Raw genomic sequence first — 12,858 nt, forward strand, 5'->3', positions numbered from 1 at the left:
CATCCGATTCTCATGACCTCCACACAATGTACATATCACACCTCAATTTTACAGAAGAGAAATCAGGTCCAGAGAAGGTAAGAGACTGCCCTTAGTCCCAACTGGCAAATAGCAAAGGCAAGATTCAGACAGGGTCCTCAATTCCACGCCTTTCCACTGATAATACCCGAGCTGGATAGTATGAAAAGTGTTCTTTCCCCAAATTGTTGGATGTATCCTCTGGGGTCAGCTTGCTCTGTTGCAGAAGCGAGTTTGCAGGGATGAGCTGAGACTTTATGTCGTCTCAGCACACGTTCTGGGCATCCTTTGGTGATGTAGGTTCTTTAATAGGATCACGGGGAGAAGAAATACTCCCCACCCCTCCCACCGCAGGATATTAGTTTCTCTGTTACATGGAAGCAAGTGATAAGCTCGAAAAATTCATAACCTTGGTGTTAAGTTTGGATTTTGAGTCTAATGATTATTTTTTATCTCCTTTCCTGTAGTCGTGAACTGTTTTTCTTGTCATCTGAGATGGAATTATTAATATATCTAAGACACATTGTTAAGGTGCACTTGGCCTTCACAGGGTCAATAGCGGGAACTAGCAGAAGCAGGGATGGTGGTGGAGGAGGGGTAATTGCACATCACTGCCAAGCTAGCCCTTCCTTTCAGAGGTCTCCCCACATTTTAGTGTGTGCTGATATCCACAAGAGCCAGCAGAGGGCGACTTCTCCTTGTTTAAGCAGAAAAGCTCCTCACAGGAGCAGCTGTTTTCCCGGAGAATGCAGCTTTAAATGAAGCTTGCCTAAGCAGAGACCCTCCCCCTCGAGCTGTAAATAAATTTCCTGTTAGCCTTCCCCTCCATAGAAAGGGCAAGGAAGGGCTGGCGAGGAAACAGCCCTTTCCCGAGGTCCTCAGCACAGCATATGTGTTTGTTCTTCGGGTCTCGTGGAGCACTGAGGTTTGGCCATGATTATAGCCAAGATGAAGGAGGCTTGCCCTGATCCTAAGGAGCTCAGTGTCTGGGTGGGAGGCAGAGGCCCATGCACTGAGCAAAGGGGGCCCAGAGGCAGGACAAGCAGCAGGGAGGAGCTGGTGGCACTGCACAGCCTACCCTCCCTGGGTGGGCCACACTTATGGGAAGACCCCAGTGGTCTGCTCCTCCTAGGCCCTGGCGCTGTCACTCCACTGGTCCCCTGTGTAATGGAGTCAATGGGCCAGGCTTCCTTCTCTTCGCCCTCTCGTCCTTTAGGACCAGCCCTTTGGCTGCTGTCCCCATGGAAGGTCATGTTCCATATTCCACTTCTCTTCCTTGGCCACCTAGAGCAGGCCAGCTTGTGGGTGTGGCTATCTGTCAGGCCAGGCCACAGCATCTTGTGGACAACTTTGTGGCTAGGTTTGCTGCATATGTGTGCCCAGGGTGACCCAGCCTTTACTGAATGGAGGGGTTCAGGTTCAGATCTTTCCATTTCATTCCTGTTTCCATCGGTGCTGGGAGTGTGCAGGTCATGTTTAAGGTGCATGGCCCTATGGTTCTGTGGCTGCATTAATACCCAGAAGAAAGATAGAACTATGCAATGGGGTCCATATGCATCACGTGCCTGCATAGCCCCGGCTGCAGGCTTGCTGTGAGGGCCCACCGCTCCGTGTTACCGTTCTCTTCACCCTGTTGTAGAGCAGGGACCGAATTGCAAGCACAGGCTGGAAACTCGCCCAGTTCTGCACACCCCGTCTTTGCCCCCCTGCAGTGCAGGCCCTGTTCTCAAGGTGTCTTGGGACAGCTGGGACTGTTGTAACTGAAGAGGCCCATTAACTTCCTTAGATCACCCAGTTTCAAGTGATGTGTTTTTTGGCTGCAGATCCTGGCTTGTCTCACCATACCGTTTCAGCCTGGCTGTCCTCTAAAAAAAAAAAAAAAGGAAGAAGAGTGGGAGCAAATAGGAAATTCCAGCGTTGTTATGAAGCCAGCATCTAAAAATAGATTCTGTAAAGAGCAGCAGACTCAATTGTGGCTACTCTTTATCTTGAAAGAACAGCAGCTAATGACCAAAACAGGGCACCTTCACCCAGGCTGGGGACAAGCCACCAGACAGTGACTGCACAGTGACCAGGATCATTGGCCTCCTGAGGGGCAGGGCTTCTACCAGCCAGGCAGGCCTGTCCTAGAGACCCCTTCAAGCAGAAGGGACGAGGGGACAAGGTTCCTGGACTCTGACAGCTCTGCGACTTCCAGAGCTCCTCTGGGGCCTCAGCTTGGTCAGAATCAGCAGAGATGGACAGAGGCCAAGGACCATGGTGGAGGGTGTTTTTCAGCAGTGATCACCCCAGGCAGCCAGTCACCGTCCTCCGCTCACCACCTTTGGATCTGACGATAAAGGAAAAACTCTCTGACCCCTCTCAGAGCCAGGCACTGTGCTAGGTGCCTTGCTTATTTTGTCGAATTCTCACAGCTCTTTAAGTGTCCGCATGTACTGCCAAGGAAACAGAGACTTTAATAGGTCCAGTCACTTCCTGAGATTTACAAAGCTAGTAAGCTGCAGAGCCTGATTTAAACCCAGAATTAACTGTCTCCCAAACCCCTGCTTGAGTCTCAACCGCTATGCTGTTCTGCTTCAGCTGTAAAACCGTGATGCAGTAAAAACAAATACGAGTGCGGCCAAGCAGAAAGAATTGCCTAATTTGGAGGGTTACGGAGCCTTCAAGCAGCTCCTAAAGGAAGACACCACAATGTCTTTTTTTTTTTTTTTTTTTTCTCTTTTAGGTTTTTGCCATATGGCGCATGTGCTTACTGGAGAGAGACAGAGAGGGGAAAGTGAGAAGTCACTCTCCGGGGGGTTGGCCACACTGCAATCCATTCTCCTCTCAGGATTTTGGGCACGCGTGCACACACACCCAGTGTGATTCTGAAACCCCTGGGTCTAGGACTCAGACTACAGTCAACCATGTGGGAATCCAGCATCTAACCATCATGCCACTTGCTGGCCTCACCAACACATCTTCTAAGACACAGCTCGAGTCCCTGGAAGGAGAAGGGCTTTGAGCAGCATTGACCCTGTAGGGTGCTTCATTCCCAATCGGTGTTAAATTGAGCACCTGCTGAATGCTAGGACCAGCTGGGAACAATGCAGGGCCCCACTTATGCTCCGGAATTAGGCAAGTCATCACCACACTTAAGTGAGTAAATAAATGAGCAAGATAAACCTACTAAGTTAAAAAAAAAAAAAACTGTCACGCAGGCTGATGTGAAACAGACCCCTGGGCTGGGTGAGTGCAGCTTGGCTTGGGGTGTGGGATGGCCTTTCTGGGGAGGCAGTTGAGAGCCGAGTTCTGTTCTGAGTAGCAGCAGGGAAGGAGCCGCTCCTGAAGTAGATGGAGGCCAACCCTTCAGGGGAGGGCCCAGTGAAGTCCCCAGGTGGGAGCGGACTTGAAGGTAGCGAGCAGCATGATCCCGTTCATGTTTCGAGCCAGTCACTCTGGCTGCTGGCTGCAGTGTGAGCCACACAGACACAGGAGAGGATGTGGCTGACCTCGGGCAGCATGTGCAGGAAAACGCTGTCTGTGGCTTGAGTCCCATAGAAGGGACTCCATTCCACTTCCAGCAGAGAATTGTGGGGAGGCCCTTGTGATCCAGTGGGGAGAAGGCATGGCTGCACATGCTCATCCCTCCTCTGTCCTCTGAAGGTTGCCTTCAGCCTCCCAGGGCAATCTGTGCTGCTTGGGTGGGGTGCAGGGAGGACCACATGGAGACCGATGCCTGTGAGAGCTGGTGGAAAGATCTGGGAGAAAAGCAGTTCCCAGCCCGTTCTCCAGCTCGGCCTGCACAGGGCAGCTGACCTGACAAGTCGGCCTTCCCCTGACCAAGCCTGCATCCTGCAGGAAGGAGGGGCCCCTACATCCTCAGCAGGAGACCTTGGAGGAAGAGCCAGCCAGGACTTGCTGATTGATCTTGGTTTGGGGGGCAGTGAGGGACAATGGGATTAATGCTGCTGGTGAGGTTTGGGACCCAAACAAGTAGATGACCGGATGACCACTGACCGAGACCGGAAACAGGGGGCCGGGTTAGGAGGAACACTCATGTGTTTGCATCTGCAATGCCTGCCCACCTCCAAGAGAAGACATCAGGTGGGCGCTGAGGGAGAGTGGCAGAGGACTTCCACTGTCCTATTGCAGCACCGCAAGGTCGCGAGACCCTCCTGTCTTCCCTGTCCCCATCTCCAAGCCTGCCCCTTGCAGACTTGCCCTGTCCCTGCTCGACTCAGTTGTCTCTCCCACTGTGAAGGCAGTGAGTTACACGAGAGCACGATGCAGCTCCGAATGCTTTTCTCTCCTGAACTTCATTTAAAAGTCAGTCATTTAAGAAGTCACTGGATCTTGCAACCAGCAGGTGACGTAATGATTTCTTCACTGGACTCCCACATGGTCATCTGCAGTTTGGGTCCCAGACTTGGCAGCATGAAACTCGTGCCAGGCACGTGTGTATGTGGGCTCAAAATCCTGGGGGAAGAATGGAGGAGAAGGGATTGTGGTGTGGCCATCCCCCTTGGGGGGGGGGTGATTTCTCGCTTTCTGTCTCTCTGTCTCTCTGGCAAGTGCATGCGGCCTGTAGCAAAAATCTCTCTAAATAATAATAATAATAAGAAGAAGAATAAATAAAAGCTACTGGCTCTGTTATAGAAGGACTGACTTGATTCGGGAGCTGTGGAGCCCGACAAAAGCCTGCTGTGTGGTAATAGGTCTTCTTCCCTGTGCTCTTGGTGCATCCACCCTTAAAGAAATAACAAAACCAGGTGCTGGGGCCAGGTGGTGATGTGGTAGTGATACAGCTGGACCCACATGGAGAAGGTTCTGGGTTTGCATCCCCAGACTTCCCTAGGCATGCTAGAATATAATCTGGGCTAGTTGAGACCGGGTGGGTCTCTGAGACTCTCTCTCCCTTTCTCTCCCTCTCTCTTTCTCTCCTCTGTCTCTCTCCTGAAAGAATTTTTTTCAAAAACTTAAAACCTCAAATAACATTAATTCCAGCATTTGCAGTGGACCGGGCCCTGAGCCAAGCACTTCACGTGTTTTATCACATCTTATCCTCCCGGCAACCCTGGCAGGTAGGCAAATTCTATTCTCATTTTTCAGATGAGGTAACTAAGGCTTGGGAATTTTAGTGAGTAACTAACCCAACATGTCACAGATGACGAGTGACAGAGCAGAGACTCAAACCTGTGTCTACTGACCTCGGTGCCCTGTGCTCCAGCCCTGCGGTCCACAGCATGCTCACCCTCCCTGTGCAGAGCCAGGCACCTCAGGCCTTCACAGCAGCCCAGGAGAGTGTGGCCTTAGATGTCTGTTCTGAGTTGTCCTTTTCAGCTGAGGCCCCAGTGCACAGAGAAATCAGAACTCAGAGGCAGGCACAGGCAATGTGGCCACACTGACTGCCCAACTCCTGGCCACCGGGTCTGCTCCTTCCCTGGTCTCAGCCCCGTCTATGGTTCCAGGAGGTGGGGAAGAACTGGGAAGGCAGAAGTCCTTGGTGCTGCCCAAGCCACACCTTAACACAGTCCCGGAAAGAGACTACGTGAGGAGTGCAAGTGGGAGGGGGAGCAGAGGCTCTGGCTGGGATCCGCAGTCTGGTTCTGCCTCTTCTAGCTGACCACCTAAGGCAGATCACTCACCCTCTGTGAGCCTCCGGCTGCCCCATCTGTATAATGGGGACACCTATCTTCGTAGTAGATTGGTGATAATGAGTATTAGGGCAGTACCAGGCACATTGCAGCTCCCCAAAAGATAGGTTGTGTTTAGGAGGGTGACTCCTGGAATAAGGCACACTCGGATTCTGATTCTAGCAGGTCTCGTCATTTAAACTTGGCTTACTCAAATGCATAATGGGGATGACAGGGTTGTTGTGAAGATGAAATGAAATGATGCATATGAACAGCTTAGCATGAGGGCCTGGCAGTATTAGCTATTATTGCCATGATTATAATTTTTTACGTTTATTTTTTGTTTTCATGAAGGAGAGAGAGAAAGACAAGCATCCTCAACAGAGTCTTACGCTGCTGTCCTTCTCCCAGCCCTTCTACCAGCTAGAATCATGGCATGGCACGAGTGCTTGGTGTGCACAGGGCAACCTGAGGGCTGAGCCCCAGTCTTCCACATGGCTCCAGCATTGCAGAATGGCTCACTGCCACTGCACCACCGTGGCAGGCCCCATCCATGATTATTTTTTAAAATTACTGACAGGCCTAGGAGCTATGACATCTAAATAGCAATAAGCACACTAGCACTCATGTTTTGTTTTCTAAATACCATTCCCCACTAAAAGATGTCAGAGCTCCTTAGAGAATGACCAATTCTAGGTGGGAAACAAACAAAAAATGCCAAGTGGCCTAGAATATTTTGCTATTTTGCTAGGAAGTGCTCAGATTAAGGGGAATATGGTCAAAAATATTCAGGAGCCAACTTGAAGGGGCACCCACTGAACACATGTGGGACAACACGTTTATGAAAAACAGTAACGATGCTAATAGATGATAACACATTGTCTTCTCCCCTATTATGTTGTTAACAAAAATACCTGAGACCGAGTGATGTATAAAGAAATAGAGGTTTATTTGACTCATAATTCTGGTGGCTGGAGGGTATGTAGGACTGGATTCAGGCCAGCCTATGTCACACCATAGCTGATAGCTGACGGAGGCAGAGGATGGTAGGTGTGCGCAGAGCAAGAGAGAGCACTGTGGGTGACACTTGCTTTTATAACAGCCCACTCACATGAGAACTAGTCCCTTCTCAGGAAAGAGAATTCACTCAGTTCTTTTCTGAGACAGCATTAATTCATTCATGAGACGAGAACCTCTGTGATCTGATCACTGCTCACTAAGACCAAATTCCAAAACATGAACAGACCATTATCCAAACCATAACACACAGAGATCTTCAAAATCATTCATAAAGGGCTGGCAGGTGGTGTGATGGTTAAAGACACTGGACTCCCACACGGCCAATAGCTGTTCAAGTCCCAGAGCTGGTATCTTGCTTCATCACTTTCCCTCACTCTCTTTCTCTGTCTCTCTCTGATCAAACTAGAAAATAATAATAACTAATAAAGTTAAATGAAATAATTCTTTTTTAAAAATCCTATAAATTCATAACAATACCCAAAACAAAGCCAAGAGATCGCACTTTATAAGCACCAACATCATAATTCACTCAGGCAAGGACGTCAGTGGATGATAAGACCATTTCTGAAGGTCGTTAGGAAGCAAGATATTCATGCATTCTTAAAGTAAGACTGCATATTTCTCTCCTTAATTACAAAATATAAAAGACATCTTTTCTGTGGAAAGATTTGGCTGTCACTACTTCTTATCAAAGTTAGTATTACCAAAAATGGGGTTAGGTGTCACTGTGAACCTCCTGGGGTGTTTCTGAGAGAAGAACAAGGGAAGGGCAGAAAGGGAGGAAGGAGTAAAAGAGCAGATGTGACAAAAATGTTAACTGTGAATCCAGATGATGGATATATTCGCTGCACTATTTCAACTTTTCTGTAGGCTTGAAATTTTTCAGAATCAAGTATGTGCGTGTGAGTGAAGTAGGTTGGGGTGAGGTTCGAGTCTGCGTTGGCCTTGACCACCCCTGATCTCTGTCTTTAGCACAGGGCTTAGCCATTGCTTGAGGGAAGTGGGGTGCTCTAGAGTGATGTGACAAGTTCAGAAAGGCAAGGTTTCCACACAGGAACGGTCAGACTTGGCATCTTAGGGCTGAGAAGGAAATCTTTTTTCCTCCTCAAGAAAAAAGACCCCCACGGCATTTCCAAGCAGTTTTCTCAGAGAAGTAGGAGCAGAGGCATGGGCAGAGGTGAAGGACAGTGGCAGGTCAGGTGGACCCCAAGGCCTAGAAGCCAGGTGCAGGATACGTGGTGTATATTCAGCCTTCTGATTGGACCACATTTGAGTCAAGTCCTTCACATTTCCAAAGGAGAGTTCCATTCCCTTTTTTCTTCCCAGGTCCCTCCCAGCCCACTGTGGGACTTAATGTCAGCTCAACTCAGCTACCTTCACCGAATCTCCTCCGTGGCACTGGAGGCTGCCTTCTCTTTCTTGAAACCTGCTCTTCCCTTGGGTTCCACGTTTCTCCTGTTCCCCCTTCCTTCTCTGAGCTATAGTTTCTTGGTCTCCTTTGCTAACTGCTCCCCAAAGCATTTTCTTTCAGGATAGAGAGCACCTGCATGAGAGCGAGAGAGAGCCTTGACAGGGTCTTGTCACGCCACAGTCCCTTTTCGCCTGCCCTCCAGATCCTCAGGATGATCCTGGGTGCCTGGTGTGTTTTTCTTTTCTTTCTTCTTTTTTTTTAATCTTTTTTCTTTCTTTCTCTTTCTTTCCTTCCTTCTTTCTTCCTTCCTTCCTTCCTTCCTTCCTTCCTTCCTTCCTTCCTTTCTTTCTCTTTCTCTCTCTCTTTCTCTTTTGTTTTCAGAGAGCTTTTTGCTATGGGGTGCTTACCCTCACAAGAGAGACAGAGAGACAGAAAGCAAGAAGTCACTCCCCAGAGGGGATGGTCACGTCACCATCCCTTCTCCTCCGTTCTCCTCTCGAGATTTTGGACACACACGCACATGTTCCCAGCATGAATTTTAAGCCGCCGGGTCTGGGACTCAAATCGCAGTCAATTATGTGGGAGTCCAGTGATGTAACCATTATGCCATCTGCTGGTCCCTTCTAGTGTGTTTTTCAAATTGATCTGGGATCTGAACTTTGGTCTCCATGTGGCTTTCAGCATATACAGGACATTTGCATTACCACTGTACCACAGTGGCCAAGCTTGCTCCCCAAATCTTGATATTTCCAAGGACTGGGTCTGGGGGTGCCTTCATCTTACTCTATCCACTTTCCTTGGGCAGTTTCATTTCTATGCAGCTTCCTCCATCTGTGCCTTTGGTCTTTGTTGGTGTCCTAACACACAGGCACATGTCCCTGGCTCACTGTCCCTTCCACTTGCACTCCCTCCAGTCACTTCAATCTGGCAAACTCCAAATGAATTGGACACATGGCCACATCCATACCCTAGGCCTGCTCTTCTACTTCTTTCCCAAGTTCACAGCTACTCTATCCAGTCAGTCACCTAAAACCTAGAAATCACCCTGACTTTTCCACCTCACTATTCCCTAGACCCCACCAGCCCCCCACCTTCTCTCACCTGGCCACATCCACACCCATCTCTCTTTTCTGTACCACCGTGTTCATGCAGGCTCTGGTCTGTTTCCATATGGATGACTGTAATTGTTTGCTTTCTGGTCTTGAGTTTTCAGACTCACTTCCTTCAAAATAGCCTCCATGCTGCCCACATGATGGTCTTAGAATACAAATCCGATTGTGTCACTTTGCTGTGGAGCACAAGGTCCCTCTATACTTAGCCTCAAGTTCTGGAGTTTCCTCATTCCTCCTTCAGAATGAATTATTTTCAGAATTTCAAATACTTCCTGTTATGCCCATCTCTGGCAGTACATGCTGCCCCATCTAGAATGCTCCCGGCCACCTGGGGCATGCCTGACCACCTCCCAGTCCCAGCACATTTATCTTGCCCTGACCTCTCCAAGCTCAGCAAGACACCCACCTTGCAGGGCTCCCATAGCAACACGTATATCACTCCCGTAGGTCCTCGCTCATGGTCGACTAAGAATTTACTTCCATGTCTGTTTCTCCCACCTGACTCTGAAGCGAGGGCGATGTCTCAGTCGCTGGTTATTTCCAGTGCCTATTATTTGTCAGACTTACTAGATATTTGATTCTTCCAAGATATCAATCTGAAAAAGATCTTAGATTCATAAACACTGAGAACTGAAAGGTAACCCACAGAACACTCAACTCCCCTCATTTTTCACCTGAAACAAACAAATAACAACAATAACAAACTCTGAGAACCAGAGAGAGAAGGTGATTTGCCCAAGGTGAAACAACTTGCTGTTTCTAGAAGGGAGGTGATGTTTCCCCTTTGGTCTACGTAAAGGCAGGAGTGTAGACAAATAGAAGAGGGGCCAGATGGGAGCACAGCAGTAAAACACGGCACCCTGTGAGGCTCACCCACATGGGAAGGTGGCTGGGCCATGTTGGGGAACCTCCCTGGGTATACCTGGAGCACACAAATGCCTGTGGCCCAGGGCTGGCTGAAGCTGGGGCTGGATCGCAGTGTCAAGACCCTGTCAGGAGGCTCTGCATTTCTGTGTCTGTCTCTTCCACTCAAAGAAGAAATAATAAACTTTTTTAAAAAGAATCATTTTATTTCATTTTATTTCTTTATTTTAATTTGACCAGAGAGGGACAACATGTGTGTATGAGAGAGAGAGAGAGAGCAAGCTGCCAGGTCCAGGACTCAAACCATGGTCAGCCATGTGGGAGTTCAGTACCCTTAACCACCAAGCCACCTGCTGGCCCCAAAATAATAAACTTCTAAAAATTAAAAGATCATGAGTGAAGTGAGGAGAACTCGGGCTTGCGCACGCACTCCTTACACCTGAACATGCCCCAGTTTGAGAGATACTAAGATTTATGAAGCCAGTACAGGCAGGGCCTCCCTTCTCTTTCCTACATTTGCATCCTGACTGGCCCATCATCTGGTTCTCTGGCCTGGCCTGATTTCTCTCACACCCCAGCACACCCCAGTTTGTAAAGAGGGGCTGGCAATGCAAAATGACTCGTTTGCTCACACGTGAAATCTTCTGCCAGGCTCAGAGGACATCTCGAGGGCGGATGTTCCTTTTGATCATCGTTTTATACTCTCTCGGCCTCATCAGGGTTATTAAGCCATTTGGTATCCCAGGCAACCTGAAAGCAGCTCCTGGATGTTTTAGCCCCAAAAAGACAGTTCAGAGGGAAGACCAGAGCAGTTCTCACAGATGCTCCTGGGTGATCTCTGTATGACTGGGGCGTGGGGGTGGGAGGGAAGGGCCGAGAAGGAAAGTCCCAGCCATGTAAGAACGGATCCTTTTTTTTAGCCATAAAAATAGATGTCTGTGACCTGAAACCCCAGCTGAATATTCCTGCAGGGGGGTCCACGAGTCTCTCCATCAGCCCAAGCTCAGGTTAATGAACATCTTGATGAAAATGCCCAACCAAACAGACACTGGGTCCCAGCGGTGGTTTCCTGAAATAGTCAAAGAATCTCCTGACTCTCATCTCTTTTCCAGAGGGCATTCCTCAGTCCCACCATCCACGGCACTAAGTCACAAAAGTGCCACCACAGCAACTCCTTTCTTCAGGCTTCTTCTTTTTCTTTTAAGTTTATTTATTTACATTCATTCACTGTACATCATTACAGGATACAAAATAAGATTTTTTTCATCCAGAACACACTGTACATTGGCTCAATCAAGGATAGTACCAGGAGACCCAGGTCACATGCATCCTCCCCTTACTAGTATATTTTTCTGTCTTTCTTTAAGAGGATTTACCATGGACCAGCAGTTGGCATAATGGCTGTGTCGCTGGGCTCCCATGTAGTTGACCACCATTAGAGTCCTAGATCCAGTGGCTTAAACTCACACGGGGCACATTTGCATGTGTGCCCAAGATCCTGAGAGGAGAATGGAGGAGAAGGGATTGCGGCGTGGTCATCCCCCTAGGGGGTGATTTCTGGCTTTCTGTGTCTCTTTCTGGCAAGCACATGTGCTCTAAAAAAAAAAAAAAAAAAAGGATTTATCACTCCTGTTATCATCATCTAATAATTTTCTATTTCTTGTTTCTTATATATTTTGTCCCCCCCCCCCCCTTGATTCCCTCCCTCTCCCCCTCTGCCATTTCCCACCCTCCTCTCACACTGTCTCTGGTGGTATTTACAGTTGTTTTCCATACCTGCTTTTATTTCCCCACATTTTATTGATTCACAAAGATCTTAATCTAAATACTTTCAATAGCAAGCGTAGCTGACATAGACATGGCTACGAACCCATGTTCTGACTCAGGCATAAGCCTCGGTGCATAGAATGAACATCCCGTAAAGTAGCACCTAGCTTTGCTCTTCTCGTATCCAGCTTCAGGATTCCTGTAAGTCCCAGAAGGGAACATCAGACCTGGCGATTTTATAGGGCCTCTATTCACAAACCACTGGGCCATTTCCATGGGTGTTTTGTTCCTGCATGAAAAGAAACAAAGGAAGTCGCCAAGCGTGTGTCCCCGTGAGTCGTTAAACCCTCCTCTCCAGAGCACAGGGGGCCCCGCTATTCGCAGGAGGTATGTAACACACGCAGAGGGGAAGGGAAAAGGATGTTCTGAACCTCCAGAGCCTTTGATAAACAGCTGCGTCCTTCAGCCCCGAGAGCGGGCTGGGAACTATTTACTGTGGGCGAGAGGGGCGGGGGCACTCAGCCGTCCCATGCAGGGCAGCTGCTGGAACAGAGCTAGGCACTGTGCGCCCTCCGCGGGTGGCACCCAGATGTGGTTGGGCAGATCGCGCTTGCACCAGGGCCTCTGTGAGGTTTCTCAGACGGTCCGCATTGCCCAGGCCACCTCCCTGTGGCTGGGCTCTAGCGTGTCCTTTGCTCGGGTTGCAATAGCCCGGTATTTCCGTATTTTGCAGAGCCTGAAACTGCCTCCCTCTGATTACTGCTCAGATCCCCGCTGCTGCCTCCACGTGCTCAGAGGAGCCTCTAGGCTCCTGGGGTCGGCCTGCCCCCTGCGTTCCTGTTCCTGTTGATTCTGGTGCTGCTGTCGGCTCCACGCCCCTTAGTGACACAGCAGCGGCTGTCCTGAGGCGATTAGACTGAGTGTCAAGGGCACAGAGGCCCTGGTTAGACCTGTGGAGGACACCTTGCCTGCTAGCACAGGATGCTGGGCCCGTGCCAGAAGGATCTGTCACCCCTTCCCTGGCCTTCTGCCTTGTTTGCTTTAGACCTAA

This window comes from Tupaia chinensis, unplaced genomic scaffold (assembly GCF_000334495.1).
Source record: "Tupaia chinensis unplaced genomic scaffold, TupChi_1.0 Scaffold000597_1, whole genome shotgun sequence".
Lineage (NCBI taxonomy): Eukaryota > Metazoa > Chordata > Mammalia > Scandentia > Tupaiidae > Tupaia > Tupaia belangeri.